This window comes from Mustelus asterias, chromosome 23, assembly GCF_964213995.1.
Source record: "Mustelus asterias chromosome 23, sMusAst1.hap1.1, whole genome shotgun sequence".
Taxonomy (NCBI): Eukaryota; Metazoa; Chordata; class Chondrichthyes; order Carcharhiniformes; family Triakidae; genus Mustelus; species Mustelus asterias.
Genome location: NC_135823.1, coordinates 14938636 through 14955038, shown reverse-complemented (window position 1 = coordinate 14955038; position 16403 = coordinate 14938636). Strand labels below are relative to the sequence as shown.

General features: G+C 44.4%; 1 protein-coding gene across 12 annotated transcripts in view; it reads right to left on the bottom strand.

The window, feature by feature from the left end:
• The window catches only part of LOC144510532 (inactive rhomboid protein 1-like), a 369670-nt gene that overhangs the window by 241020 nt on the left and 112247 nt on the right, over window positions 1–16403 (bottom strand). For 10 of the 12 annotated variants that reach the window (XM_078240037.1, XM_078240025.1, XM_078240027.1 and 7 more), the window contains one exon: window positions 5804–5870. The gene's annotated coding sequence lies outside the window, so the exon portion shown is untranslated. Of the gene's footprint in view, window positions 1–5803; window positions 5871–14441; window positions 14464–16403 lie in introns of those variants that run through there. The other 2 variants (XM_078240031.1, XM_078240029.1) reach the window with 2 other exon arrangements.

Here is a 16403-nt window from a genome sequence, read left to right as displayed (position 1 = left end):
TGTCTAAGAATTAGAAACGGTGACCCTGACATGTATCACATTAAAAATTTATGTAAAAACAAACAAAAAGCTTTTGAAATAAGTAGGAGCTTAACTTGTAGTATCCATTTAAAACATCTCCTGGATGATTACTCCATGATCAAATATTCATATAGCAATGAATATTAAATATTAATCTCAAATTCGCAAATACATAACTCAAGAGAGGCAAGTGAGCTTATGGGAAATGCTGGCTCAGCCATACAAACCAAAGTGCGAGTGCTAAGTTGTCTGCTTTCAGTTGAGCCACTTAAACAACGGAATAATCTGCCAGGATTTTCCATTACCACTTGTTACTTGGAATCTGTGTGTCCATGTGGGCAGCATTGACCACAGAAATGAGTTCAGCTGTGATGCCATTGCTGAATTCCAGCCCCCTCCCACCACCCCCACTCTTGAAAAGGCTGTAGATAAAAACTTCTCTCATTCCTATTGTGAATGATTAAACATAGCGGAGAAGAGCAGGCCATTCAGCCCTACAAGCCTGGAGTACAAGTTTTCAGCACTATTGCCAGAATATTGAGAGAATTCCCAAGGCAACACCCTCCTAACTTCACACTAATGTGCCACCCGCCACCTCTGCCGGTGCGATAGGATGTATCCAGGGATGGTAGCGTGGGACATCATCATAAAGTATGATTCTGTGAATATGACTATGTCAGACTAGTCTATGACACAGCTCTCCACAAGCCCCCCCATTTATCAATAAGGAACAGCATGCAGGGTTTAGTTTGGGTTTAATTTTCTCAATGTCTTTTGTCGTATCTAGATTGATGCCAGGTGGCCTGTCGGCATTCATTTCTTATCGACTTTTGATCGGTTTGATTGACTAGACCATTTTTGTATGCAATTCAGGAGTCAACCACGTTTCTGTGGGTTTGGAGTCACATGTAGGTCAGATCAGGTAAGGTCAGCAGATTTCCTTCCAGATTTTTATTGATTGAATTCAAATTCCACCACCTACCATAGTGGGTTTGGAGTCACATGTAGGTCAGACCAGGTAACATCAGCAGATTTCCTTCCAGACTATTATTGACTGAATTCAAATTCCACCACCCGCCACAGTGGGTTTCGAACCCTGGTCCCCGGAGCCATTTCCGTTTCAAACAGTAGACCTCTTATTCATAAACTGCATTCCCCAGGTTTCTATCTCTCCTACAAGGGGAAACTGTTATATTTGGAGCACTTGTTGCTGGATAACAGAATAGATTGTATAACATGGGTTCCAGATATATAAACACAGAACCAAATTATTCACTGTGCACACAACACAGCAATATAGAAAGAAATAGATAGATTTATGGTGCAGGAGGTCACCATTCAGTCTATCATGTCCATGTCAGCTAAAAAGAGCTATTAGGTAGGATTTTCCCGTCACAACTGCACCGAGCCAGGAAATTTCCACCCAGAGTCAATGGATATTTAAACGGTCTGATGCATTTCCATCCCACCCGCCGTAATTCCTAGTGGACGGAACCAGAAGATTTACCCCATCAAATCTAACTGCACCCAACAGCTCTTGATCCATCTCCTTGTAGGTTACAGCATCATGTCAATATCCAAGGATCTTTGTAAATGCAGGAAGGCCCAGACCCTCACCATCCTCAGTGAATTAAATACTCAAATCCTCTTTAATCTTTCTGCCAATTACTTTAAATCCTTGACTCGCAGGGACTGACCTCTCTGTTCATCAAAATGGGTCCCTCCAATCTACTTTATCCCCTCAATTTTCTACCACCATAGAATCCCTACAGTGCAGAAGAGGCCATTTGGCCCATCTCCACTGACTCTCTGACAGAGCATTGTACCCAGGCCCTCTACCCGGTCCTATCCCCATAACCCCACACATTTACCATGGCCAATCCATCTAACCTACACATCTTTGGAGTGTGGAAGGAAACCGGAGCAGCCGATGGAAACCCACACAGACACGCGGAGAACGTGCAAACTCCACACAGACAGTGAACAGAGGCCAGAATCAAATCCGGGTCCCTGGTGCTGTGAGGCAGCAGTGCTAACCACTGTGCCACGCCAGTTAAATCTCAATTAAATCTCCCCTCAATTTCCTCTTTTCCAAACAGTCCCAGTGTAACCAAAGGCAAAATACCACAGCTGTTAGAAATAGAATCATAGAATCCTACAGTGCAGAAGGAGGCCATTTGGTCCATCGAGTCTGCACTGACCGCAATCCCACCCAGGCCCTATCCCTGCAACCCCACACATTTACCCTGTTAATCCCCCTGACACTAAGGGGCAAATTAGCATGACCAATCCACCTAACACACACATCTTTGGAGTGCTAATCTGGAATAAAAACAGAAAATGCTACAAACACTCAGCAATTCTGGCAGAATGCGTGGAGAGGGAAGCAGGGTTCAGTCTTTAGGTCAGCAACCTTTCAACAAAAGAGCCTCTCATCTGATAAAAGGTCATCAACCTGAAATATGAACTCGATTTCTCTCTCCACAGATATTGCCAGAGTTGCTGGACATTTCCAGCCTATCCAACCTTTCCATGAGGTAAAATTCTCCATTCCTGGCAACACCCTCGTCAATCTCTTATGTACCCTCTCAAGTATGATTATATTCTTCCTGTAATGCAACCTGAACAGTGTACAGTACTTCAGATATGGGTTAACTAATGCTTTATACACTTACGTAAGATCCCTGCTACAGGAATTTGTGGACATTCAATTCGAAGTCCCTCTGTTCCTCTACACCTCTCCATATCTGTACCTTTATTGTGTATTTCCTTGCCTTACTAGCCTTCCCCTTCGCACTTCTCTGGAGTGAATTCTATTTGTCTCTATTCTGCGCACCTTGTTAACTGTAGCAACTGACATTGAATACACACGGGGAGGGCAATGATTGGATGATTACTCGTGCACATATAAAGGAGGGGAGGGGGGCAGGGAAGAGGATCACCGTTTTGGCCTCCTTCTGGGCCTGGCAAAGCTGGACGTTAACACTTCCAGGTAGCAGGTGGCCAATGGCGACTGTCTGCCTATGTCCATGGACAGATGTCCTTGGAGTCTGCAGTGCCCACTGGCATGATTGAGGCCTTCCGTAACTGCTCGGCACCAAGGGGACTGGGATGCATCATCAACACACACAACCACATTTTCATTCGAGTTTGTTAAGTTTCAAAAGAACAAAGAAAAGTACAGCACAGGAACAGGCCCTTTGACCCTCCAAGCCCATGCCAATCATGATGCCCTTACTCGGCCCGTATCCCTCTATTCCCTCCCTATTCGTGTACCCATCCAGATGCCTCTTAAATGTTGCTAATGTGCCTGCTTCCACCACCTCCTCTGGCCGCGCGTTCCAGGCACCCACCACTCTCTGCGTGAAAAACTTCCCCGTACATCTCCCTTAAACTTTCCCCCTTTCACCTTGAACCTGTGCCCCGTTGTCATAGAAATAGAAACCCTACAGTGCAGAATGAGGCCATTCGGCCCATCGAGTCTGCACTGACAACAATCCCACCCCAGGTCTTATCCCCACAACCCCACACATTTACCCCGATAATCCCTCTAACCTACAAATCCTGGGACACTATGGGCAACTTAGCATGGGTGAGAAGTCTCACAACACCAGGTCAAAGCCCAACAGGTTCACCCGGCAGCACAAGCCGTCGTAACTGACACTTCCGCCCAAGGGAAAAGCCTCAGCCTATCCACCCTGTCTAGGCCTCACATAATTTTGTAGACCTCTATCAGGGCTCCCCTTTGAAATGTTTTTAGCTGCTGTGTTCCTTAGTTTCTTATTTGGTTTAATTTGTGTGCTGACAGGACATAGATAGTCCCTGTTATGGGTCTATTAATTCGTTTATTGATTTATCTGATTAACTCAGAAGAGTATAAAGGTCAGGAATGGGTCATCTCCCTGCTGAATGCTATTTTAATTTAATTTGTAATGTTAATTTTCTCTTTGTTACAATACTTAAGGGGCTATGGACTAATTAATTTGTTTATTAATTCATTTGTTTAATTGGTATAGTCAAGGGTATAAAGAGACACTTATTGACTCAAGAGTTGAGTGGAGTCAGGAGTTATATACCTGCAATGTTTCACTCTGTCAATAAATCTTTTCCCAAGTAAAGCCTGGCTTTGGATTCTTAGTTCAAGGAGACAAGGAGGTAAGTAATGACTCCAAATGTGCCCATTGACTCCCCTGCTGCATAAGGGCATGGAGGGGGAGGGGGAGGGGGAGGGGAGGGGAGGAGGGGAGGGAGAGGCGGTGTCCCTCAAGGCACTTTGGCATTGGGGTGATTTGGGCTGAGGGATGGAAGGGCTTGATGTCTTCCCCCGTGATGATAATCTCGTGGCTGGACATCTCCTGTTGCCCTGGAAATATGGTGATCACCCTAGGCTGGTGATTTCAGAGACACCATTCTGGTAAAGACCTTCATATTGTTTGTGTTCTGTAAAACATTTGAAGTGGCCTGGTCACATAAAAATTAATGGTCCCCGAACACCTGGAAGACTTCAAAATCACAGCAGCACTTTATTTTAGCTGAGATTTTCCACCATTTTCTTTTTTGGTGAAGCCTCAAGTACTTCCACTTTTCACCACATTTGTTCAGTCTACCCCATTTTTGTATCACTACAGTTTACTTTCAAATCTCTGGCCATGCTGAGAACTCTAAATGCTTTGGTTACATTTAGTATCACTCCCCAGTACCTTTATCTAGGCTCCTGATTGACAGGTCTAGGTTATTTCACAGCAGTGCTGCCTCTTTTCTAACCACAGGTTTTTTTTTAAAAAAACAGGCTTGATCTATGATCTGAAGACCTTGGCGGACTTCTTTGATGATGGGTCTTCTTCAACTATTCATGCTGGAATGCTTGCACTGGAGGTAACTTTCAGACATAGAAGAGATTGACACCACTCCTCTTGCCACTGCCCCCTGCCACTGCCACCCCAGCACTAACCGTGTCACAGTGACACCCTGGCAGTGGCACTACAATAGGGGGCCAGTGCCAGGTTCGCACTGCCAAGGGGTGGGGCCTGAAGGGGGCAGGGCCTTTGGTGACTCAGAGTCTCTCTTGTGTAGAGCGGTGGGAGTGTCACATCATCCTCATCCTGTATGGTGTTGGGGAGGGGGGAATGACCCGTATATTTAGTGGTGGTGAGGAAGAGATTGCCCATCATTTATGAAGGATTGAGATGTTTCCTTGGGCCTGCGGGTGTCGCCATTTACATGGGTTTGGTGGTGGGGGGGGTGGGTGGGGCCGATAACCTAACTCATGTGACCTTTAAAAAGGGTGCCTAGATCTGCGTGATGCCATGCTGCACAGCATGTTTCCCATTGGGAGTTTTCTTTTCTCGACAAAAGGTGGGTGAATACCGCCAGGTAAGCACTGCCAGTGCCAATGGACAACACTCAGGTTTTCATTCAGGAGAATCGCGGCTCAGAGATCAAACACAAAACACCCCTTTGCTCAATGACAATACATCGTGTTATGTTTTGTAAACCAATGTGTCGCTGTGTAGTATCACATGATGTCATCATTACATGGTGATATCGTCAGAGAAAGTGGCAGGATTTTCCCTCACTTCCATCCTATCTAATAAAACTCCGCTAAACTGGTTAACGAATCCCTGGGGTGGTTACTGCTCCCTCCTTTTATCTTTGCTGTACAAACAAGCTGACCGCGTACAACACATCATAATAATCAACTAAACTAGCAAAGCTCTTCCAGTGAGTTGCTATTCCGGTTATTTAAATAAACATCTGGAAGGACAGTGAGAAGTTGTCATACCTTTAAAGATTTGGATTTGCGATAAGGACTCCACGTTTAACCAGATCTCCGTGGATAACAGAAACTGCTGAGGAAACAGAAATAATAACGATAGGTTAAGGGTAGAAAGAAATAAACTGTATTGCACCAAAACCACACTTTCTTCCTTCCCCAACCCTGCTCACCCAAGATATTCCAAAAATTCATTCTACACCACTCCTCCTCCCCACCCTATCAATGAACACAACTGAAAAAGATCAGAGAGGAGATATAAGTCTGATCAGTCACAGAATGTAAACTATCCAGTCAGTCAATAAAAAGTTAGCGTCTAAAGGAGAAGGGTATGGGTCAAATACCAAACCTTAGCAACTCTCACACACTATAACAAAAACACTCCCGCTCCGGGAAAAATTAGAGAGAATTCTTTGCACTCCCTGTTTCATTAGGATATTCTGTTATTCTGACAAATATCGCTGACGCTTTCACTGTCCAGACCCTCCCAGAAATGACTGTGGAGAATCGAATGTTATTCTAAATGAACAAAAGGCCCTCATGCCTCAATCCTTCTGCCATACCTGGTACTACAACGCAGCTCAGCTCCTCATTAATGCTCTGTTTAGTGCGTCTGCAGTCCCTCATTAGTCCCAAACATCCCAAAGCCACACCTGGCTTAACTTCAGTAATTCCATCATGAGAGCTTCCAAATGCTTCTTTGAAAATGCATCGACCGCTATCTTCCCATCCTCCCAAATGTCTCTTTTGGCCGATTGCAGAATCCGTCTCCTAAAAGGTTCTGGCAATCCTATTTCCAAACTACTTTTGCACTGACTAACAATACAAGAATTAGCTCTCAGAAAGAAAACATTAAACCTTTTGGATCAATTCTCACCTCCAAAAACAACTCACATCTAAATAGTACCTCGGACGAAGTGAAATATTCGAAGGCCTTATATCCATAGAACCACAGAATATTTACAACACAAGAGGAGGCCATTTGGCCCAAATTGTCCATGCCAGCTTTTCTAATCCCACCTTCCTACACCCCGTCCACAGCCCTGTAGCTTACAGCACTTAAGGTGCAGATCCAGGTACTTTTTTAAAGAGTTTAGGGTCTCTGCCTCCACCACCAAGTCGGGCAGTGAATTCCAAACACCCACCACCTCGGTGTAAAAATGTTCTTCCTCATGTCCCCTCCACACCTACTGTCACTTATCTTGTATCTATGTGTATAAAATTATGAAAGGCATAGATAGGGTGAACGGTGGGAAGCTTTTCCCCAGGTCGGTGGTGACGTTCACGAGGGGTCATAGGTTCAAGGTGAAGGGGGGGAGGTTTAACACAGATATCAGAAGGACATATTTTACACAGAGGGTGGTGGGGGCCTGGAATGCGCTGCCAGGCAAGGTGGTGGAGGCGGACACACTGGGAACATTTAAGACTTATCTAGACAGCCATATGAACGCAGTGGGAATGGAGGGATACAAAAGAATGGTCTAGTTTGGACCAGGGAGCGGCACGGGCTTGGAGGGCCGAAGGGCCTGTTCCTGTGCTGTATTGTTCTTTGTTCTTTGTTATGTCCCCTGGTTCTAGAATTTTCCGCAATTTTATCCTGTCCACTCTCCCTCTTCCCCTCATAATTTTGGACACCATCCAGATAATATTGATGAAGAGCCGTCATTTTCTTGAATGAAATTAGGTTTTATCTTGGTTCTTACTACTCGGATTCCAATCAAGTGCTGATGGAATCTCCAACTCGCTTTGCCCTGTGTTCAGGAACATGGTTCTTGTTCATTTCAGTGAGTCACTTGCTATCATCCAGCTTTTAATTCTGGCTACATTGTTGGTGACTTGAGAGGTAACTAACTATATGATACATCGTGGCTCATCTTCTGACTCACATTCAATTCAAGGTTCCCAAAGATCCTAATCTCCATCCCACTCTGTTCCTTCTCTACGTCAACACTCATCTCATCTGATGCAGTTCTGGTGATGATCTCATTTCATATTCATCAGCTTCCTCCACATTCACACCCTCAGTTCTGACAACCTCCTGCAATCTTGCCTTGCAATGTCTGAATCGCTATACTGATACCCTTCACGGCACAATGAAAAATGCCTTTCAATTCTTAAAAGACACAATTTTGTGTCGGTTGGATATTTAACCAACACGTACCACCCCATAACTTTATCTCCACCCATGAATCCTTCTTCATCCATCAACATTCTTGGCGTCTTAAAGTCATAGAATACACATCCTAGGAATAGGTTACTCAATTCATCTTGCCCCTGCTGGTTTTTTACAAGGTGAATTTAAAGTGCTATTTGGGGCATTGGTATCTGGCTATCATAGAATCATAGAAACCCTACACTGCAGAAAGAGGCCATTTGGCCCATCAAGTCTGTACCGACCACAATCCCACCCAGGCCCTACCCCCATATCCCTACATATTTTACCCGCTAATCCCTCTAACCTACGCATCTCAGGACACTAAGGGGAAATTTTAGCACATCCAATCAACCTAACCCACACATCTTTGGACTGTGGGAGGAAACCGGAGCACCCAGAGGAAACCCACGCAAACACGAGGAGAATGTGCAAACTCCACACAGACAGTGACCCAAGCCGGGAATCAAACCCAGGTCCCTGAAGCTGTGAAGCAGCAGTGCTAACCACTGTGCTACCTATCATTGTGAGCAACTCATTTCCAAGGCTGTTTGAACTTCCAATTTGCTTATAATCATAGAACAATATAGCACAGGAAGTCCTTCAAACCATCCTGTTGGTGTCAACTCTTTGGCGGAAGTAAATATTTTATTATTGTTAAATTCTCTCAGAATACATTGGCTGTCTTACTCTAACAGATCTGGCCGAAGGCAATAAATCTTTCCTTGAAAATACTTTTATTGACATACATAATCTTGTATCTAGTTAGTTATGTAACTATATACATGAACATCAGGACAGAGTTGCTGCTCTCATAGGTTCGTCTCTCTCCGACTGACATCATTATAACACAGCTTCTTACGCACATGCTCAGTAGCTGCTATTAGAGTTAACCCTTTATTCTATATCTCCCTCCACCCCACCCCCAAGTCTTTATCTCTACGTTATATTCATATCCTCCTACACCTCCCCTAAAGCCTCTACTTTCAAAGGAATAGTTTCCTTGATGGTTTCACTAATCTCCCTAATACACGTGTGGAGTCTTTTTGAGTAGTTGTTTACTTCAAATTCATTCTCAGAGTTGTTACTCCTTGTTTCCCTCATTAGACATAGGTATGATGTCCTCCTGAGGATCAGGACGTGCAGCCTTTACTGCTAACAGTTCCTTGTTTAATGAAATCAAGGCATTCCTGTTTCTTCCGATAATATCCGTTTCTGTTTGAACCAGATACGATTGTCTTGTTGCAACTTCTCTATTATGGTTCCTTCTTGCGGCTGGTCTCTAATCCACACATCTCTGCCTTTGAGAGTGGGGAAGGTCATGAACCCCGTGTCAGGGAATGAAAGTGTGGGCTTGGCCTGCTCTGTAACTTTCTTCCCTTTGTCTGGCATGACCAAGATCTTCTACCGTGAAGTGTGGCGTCACCGTGTGGGGAAGGAAAGGAAGCTGGGTTCTTAACCTGTGGCCCATCAGAAACTTGCATGAGATGAAATTGTTCTGCAACAGTGTAGAGTGATAATAACTGAGCAGGGCAAGCTCAAAGTCTTTCTTCCATCCCACCCTGAGTGGGTCTTCCATGGCACATCCCCCTCTCTGAGGAACCTCACTTCCCGTTGAGTGTTAAGTCAGAATCTAGCAGTGTTCTGAATACATCACTTACTCGTTTGTTGTTGTTTGTATCGAGATTTGTGGAGATCGTACTCTTCATGAGTTTGGCAAGGTTCTCATCTCCCAATGCCATATGATGTATTTCTCAGTCGACCACCCTGTTCAGTTGTGTCAGGTCAATGCAGATCCAGTTGGAACCATTTGGTTTTGGGATTGGTACCGTACCAGAGCACCACCTGGCTGGTTCAGTGATTGTGCAATAACCCCTTGTTGAGGCATCATCTCAATCCACTCCTTACTCATTTTACAAGTGGTCGTGGGACCTTCCTGGGCTTAACTAAATAAGTGGGTTTCACATCTTGTCTTGAATGTGATGTGGTGCACAGTCTTCAATTTTCTCAAACCTCTGAAGAGTTTTGGCCATTCTAAATTCATTGTCTTTGAGGATTAGTTTCAGACCAATACAGGCTTTTCTGCTCAACAAAGTGTATCCCTAGTCCTGAATGACACAGTGTCTCAGAGCTTATTCTGTGTTTTAATATTGCATCAAGCTGACCTTTGACATTTAATACAACTCCTCCTGGATTTTGAAATTGGATTGAAGAAGGTTGCAGGGTAACTTTTTACAGCCACTGATCTCTATCAGATAAAACTGAAACTCCAGCTCCTGTATCCAATTTTAATTCAGTTTGATATCCATTGACTTCAATGTTGGTGTTCTAGCGTTGAATTGCATTTTATTTTATTTCACATGGCAAGATGATTTCCTGGTTGTCTAGTTTGCGTATTTTTTGAGGAGAGCTTCTTTGAAAAAAATACTTTTTTTGTTTTGCGAACACAGACTTTCTTAAACAAAATGAGGTTTGACCAACCTTGCCACACCCATGGCACTATGTGTTTCACAGCTGGAACATTCTTCATGCCGGTGAATCTTCTTCCTGAGGACATTACACTGGAAAATGGTGGCTGGTGTCGTTTTAACGCAGTTCCCGGATTCCTGCCACCATGTTACTGAATGGATTCAGTCGGGTAGTTCCTGTGGGATTTCTCACTCACCCCTTACAAAGACTCAATTTTGTCTTTACTCTTCAACCTCCCTAGCCAGTTGTACAGCTTTATCTAGTGTCAAATCTGCCCGAGAATGTAGAAAGTCTGACAGGGGTTTTTCTAAAACACCCACCAGTATTTTATCTCTTATCAAATTGTATTTTAATCTTTCATATTCATAATTGTCAGCCAAAAAGTAGAGTTAATTTATGAACTGATCATAGAATCCTACAATGCAGAAGCAGGCCATTCTGCCCATTGGGTCTGCACCAATCCCACCCAGGCCCTCTAACCCCACATATTTACTTGCTAATCCCACTGACACGAAGGGGAAATTTAGCATGGCCAATTAACCTAACCCGCACATCTTTGGACTGTGGGAGGAAACCGGAGCACCCGGAGGAAACCCACGCAGACACAAGGAGAATGTGCAAACTCCACACAGACAGTGACCCGAGGCTGGAATTGAACCCAGGTCCCTGGCGCTGTGAGGCAGCAGTGCTAACTACTGTGCCGCCCCACGTATTGATTCCTTCAACTGGTTTTTGGCTTCGGCAACTAAATTTGGTCTTCTTTATTACGACATTTTGATGGAAACTAAAGTATGTATTAAAGGCCCCGATGGCATCTTCGTAGGAGGCTGTCACCTCATTCACCTCCTGCCTGGCCAGCACGTTGTCTGAGATGCTACCGGACACGTAGAACAAGGTACTAACCTGGTCCTTGCTATTCTTTGCTCACAAGACCCAAAGCATTGCACTACCAAATGAATTGTCTTCTCCAGTTCTGGCACTGCTCAGCATGTCTGGGGCCATATATATATTCTGAAACAATTCTGAGAGAAGTAGCGTAAAAGTCTTTGCTCATTCTGGGTCGAGGAACCCGCACTGCTCCTCATACTCACCACTGGATTGCCCGCATGGTCTCTCTCTCTCTGGTCTGACTACCGGGTAGGCCTCAAAGTCCCTCACTCACTGCTCTGCTGCTGGGCCTCTCTTCAGGCTGTTTTCTGCTATTTCTTTTACACTTCTCTTATGGTTAGTCACTGCTATCACCATCTGTTATTTTTGAGATGTCTCAGTAGATATCGGGTGTCAAACAAAGATCAGGTTGGAGCCAAAGATCCTTGCTTCAAAGTATTGATATTTAGATAACTAACCAAATACAACATTACAGACCATCAGGACAGAGTTCGTACTCCTATCTATAGGTTCTCCTCACTCATCTCTCTGAGTGATATCATTATCATATAGCCCCTAACGCACATGCTCAGTGGCGCTCTTACAGTTGTGTTAAAGTTAAGCTTTAACTCCACAATACCCAATTAGACAAACCCCACGGATAATTACCCATTTTGTTCAATTAAGTATTTATCCGATTCTCTTCTGAAAGTCACTACTGAATCTACTTTTTGCCATCCTTTCAGTTAGTGCATTCCACATTATAACACTTGCTGTATAAATTTGATTTGATTTATTACTGTCACATGTGCTGGGGTACAGTGAAAAATATTGTTTCTTGCGTGCTATGCAGACAAAACACTGTTCAAAGAGAAGGAAACGAGAGAGTGTACAAATGTAGTGTTACAGTCATAGCTAGGGTGTAGAGAAAGATCAACTTAATGAAAGGTGGGTCCATTCAAAAGTCTGACAGCAGCAGGGAAAAAGCTGTTCTTGAGTCGGTTGGTATGTAATCTCAGACTTTTGTATCTTTTTCCCAATGGAAGGTGGTGGAAGAGAGTATGCCCGGGATGCGTGGGGTCCTTGATTATGCTGGCTGCTTTTCCAAGGCAGCAGGAAGTATAGACAGCGTCAAAGGATGAGAGGCTGGTTTGCGTGATGGATTGGGCTTCATTCACAACCCTTTATAGTTTCTTGTGGTCTTGGTCAGAACAGAAGTCATCCCAAGCTGTGATACATCTGGATAGGATGCTTTCTATGGTGCATCTGTAAAAATTGGTGAGAGTCATAGCAGACATGCCAAATTTCCTTAACCTTCTGAGAAAGTGTTGGTGAGCTTTTTTAACTACAGCATCAGCGTGGAGGGACCAGGACAGATTGCTGGTGATCTGAACACCTAGAAACCTGAAGCTTTTGATCATTTCCACTTCAACAGGGGCACGTCATCCACGACACTTCCTGAAGTTGATGACCAACTCCTTCGTTTTGTTGACATTGAGGGAGAGATTATTGTTGCCGCACCATTTCACCAGATTCTCCATCTCTTTCCTGTACTCTGTCGTGTCATTGTTTGAGAACCTACCCAATATGGTGTCGTCAGCAAACTTGAAAATGGAGTTGGAGGGGAATTTGGCCACACAGTTATAAGTATATAAAGAGTATAGTAGGGGGCTGAGGACACAGAGCACCGGTGTTGAGGATGATTGTGGAGGAGGTGTTGTTGCCTATCCTTACGGATTGCGGTCTATGGGTTAGGAAGTTGAGGATCCAGTCGCAGAGGTAGGAGCAGAGCCCCAGGCCGTGGAGTTTGGAAATGAGTTTTGCTGGAATAAGAGGTAAGCCATTCAAGACTGAGACGAGGAAGAACGTCTTCACTCAGCGTTGTGAACCTGTGGAATTCTCTACCACAGGAAGCTGTTGGGGCTAGTTCGTTAGACATATTCAATCGGGAGCTGGACGTGGCCCTTGTGACTAAAAGGATCACGAGGTATGGAGAGAAAGCGGGAGTGGGATACTGGAAGTGGATGATCAGCCATTGAATGGTAGTGCAGGCTTAAAGGACCGAATGGCCTACTTCTGCACCCAAATTCTACGTTTCTACACTCCCTGCTGCCTTGGAAAAGCAGCCAGCATAATCAAAGACCCCATGCACCCCGGACACACTCTCTTGGACCTTCTTCCTTCGAGAAAAAGATACAAAAGTCTGAGGGGACATGTACCAACGATTCAGGCACAGCTTCTTCCCTGCTGCCATCAGACTTTTGAATGAACCTAACTTGCATTAAATTGATCTTTCTCTACTCCCTGGCTATGACTGTAACACTATATTCTGCACCCTCTGCTTTCCTTCTCCCCTATGTACTCTGAACGGTATGCTTTGTCTGTGTAGCGCACAAGAAACAATACATTTTACTGTATCCAATACATATGACAATAATAAATCAAATATTCTCATACCATCCTACCTCCATTTGCTGCAGTTATTTCTGACTGTTAAATGTCCACAACATTTTAAAATCAAGCTGTCTATTTGATATAAACACTTTATTTTGGAGGTCGATTTAAATGAATTTGTATTTTGAGGATGACGGAGAAACACTGGGAATGGAATCAGAAACATTTCACTGTCACCGTGCGCTGGACCTGATCCCCATGGGGAGTACCTAGTAATAAGAGAGGGGTTCGTAACTCCTGCTCAGTAATGAAGGAGTTAATGCGATCAGGTCATTGTTACTGATAAAAACATCAGCTGCTTCACAAGAACGTTTCAGTTCAGAGCAGGATTTCTACTCTACTATTCAAAGCTTGAATAGATAAACTTCAAATATTTGTATTCCAACCTCGTTAAACATCTGTTCCACAACTTCAGCCTGACAAACAAACAGCAAGTTATTTGACTTCTGAGTGGCATTGCTATTGCTATTGAAATAAGACAGAGGTTTGACCATATTTAGTACGCTGACCACTTGGACTAATAAAGACAAATCAAAGATAATTAGGGTCACTTAGATCCAGAAAAGGTTTTTGTATTTAAAAGGGCCATTTTTCCTTCAGATTCTGTCACAATAAACAAGCAAATGATCTGACCAGTATTCAGATTAGGGTAATTAATTAAATTACATTTGCCTTCGATAAGTCTGATGCGTGCACAAGTCTTACCCTGACAGTTAATGCAAATGGCTTGCAGCTGATTTTTCAGAGAGCAAACTATTCCTGGAACTGGGCTGTCCCAATAAAGTCTCCCAGTACAGGAAAGGCAGCCGGTAAGTGTTATGCTTGGACCAGGGATCGTACGGAGTGGGAGTGAATGGGAAGTGGCTTGCTACATTTGGAATTCTACAGGCTGCCTGCTGGGGTCACTGGGTTCACGTGGAGTTGAATGAGGCTTGATGATTCCGAAAACAAACAGAATCAATCACAGGCACTCCTTCAAAAAAGTGACAAACAAGAAGTTTTCCGGATGTTTAAAAAACGGGAGATGTGAATTATAAAGCATTTTGTCAGCACTATTTTTGGGTTACAGAACTTGAGTTTGGCTGAGACACATATCTCTCTTTTTCAACAATTTACCACCTTATTGGTTTCAATATAAAACAGTTTTAAAAAACTCCCGGTGTTGAAAAGTGGTATTTTTATTAATTGGCAGAGAACCAAATTAGTTAGTGATGCGCTATCAATAAGGCGAAAGACTACCGGTGTGCCAATACAAGTGTAGGCTTTTATTCACAACAGAATCAGGAGCAGATCCCAACAAATAACCGACCTGGACTGAACAAGGGGGAGGAGACAGCCACCTTTATACTAGGTGCCGAGGGGAGGAACCAAACCGGAAGGGGATGTGTCCAGGTATGACAAACACACACAACGGTGGTCCAAATAGGACAAAGGCACAACTGAGGTCCACCACAGTTAGCAAGGCAAACTTCCCAAAGCAATTCAAAAACCCTCCACATTGGCCATTAGAAGTCAGGAAGAGTTAAAGTTTAAATATGCACAGGAAAGACAGGGAGAAATAAAACAGGAAGTAAAGAACTTTGGGCAACTTCAGTGTTCCCAACCTGAGCTACATTGCTGCAGAGAACAACCAAGTCAGCAGTAGGTTCTTTCCCGATGGGAAGTTGGTTAACACGTTTTAAACATGAGGAAAGTTGACAACGTGCTTTCTAGAAGGTGAAAGCCCCTGCACCCCATCCCTCCCGCAAACTGCTAAAAATAGCTAGTTACACCTATTCCTGGCAACGTTACCAGCAACAACCACAATCACAACTTATATTTAGAATCCCTACAGTGCAGAAGGAGGCTATTCAGCCCATCTAGCCTACACCGACCACAATCCCACCTGTCCCCATAACCCCATGCATTTACCCTAGCTAGTCCCCCTGATACTAAGGGACAATTTAGCATGACCAATGCACATAACCTGCACATCTTTGGAGCGTGGGAAGAAACCGGAGCACCTGGAGGAAACCCATGCAGACACGGGGAGAACGTGCAAACTCCACACAGACAGTGACCCAAGCCGGCAATCAAACTGTGGCGCTGTGAGGCAGCAGTGCTAAGCACTGTGCCACCATGCCACCCTAAGAATTGCCTTTAACATAATAACACATCCCAAGATGCTTCAGTGGACCATCGTCAAACAAAACATGACACCAAGCCACATAAGGTGATATTGGCCAGACCTTTCTGGCCATTCACGCCGGTGGGATCTTCTGGCCCTGCTGATGGCACCCCCACTGTGTGCTTCCATTTTACAGTTAACCCCGTTGACAACAGCTGGACCAGAGATCCTGCCATCGGCCAATGGTGGCCCGCGTCCACGAAACACACGACTATGCGGCTCGCACGGAAAATGCTGCCCATTGGGCCTGTTGATGAGCGAATGCTTGGTCCAAGTGGTCGTGTGTATAAAGAGAGTGTCAAAGGAGGAAAACGAGGTTGAGAAATGGAGAAGGCCAGAGAGGGAATTCCAGAGCTTAGGGTCTAAACTAGTGAATCATAGAATCCTACAGTGCAGGAGGCCATTCAGCCCATCAAGTCTGCACCAACCACAATCCCATCCAGGCCCTATCCCCATAACCTCATGCATTTACCCTAGCTAGTCCCCCTGACATTGAGGGG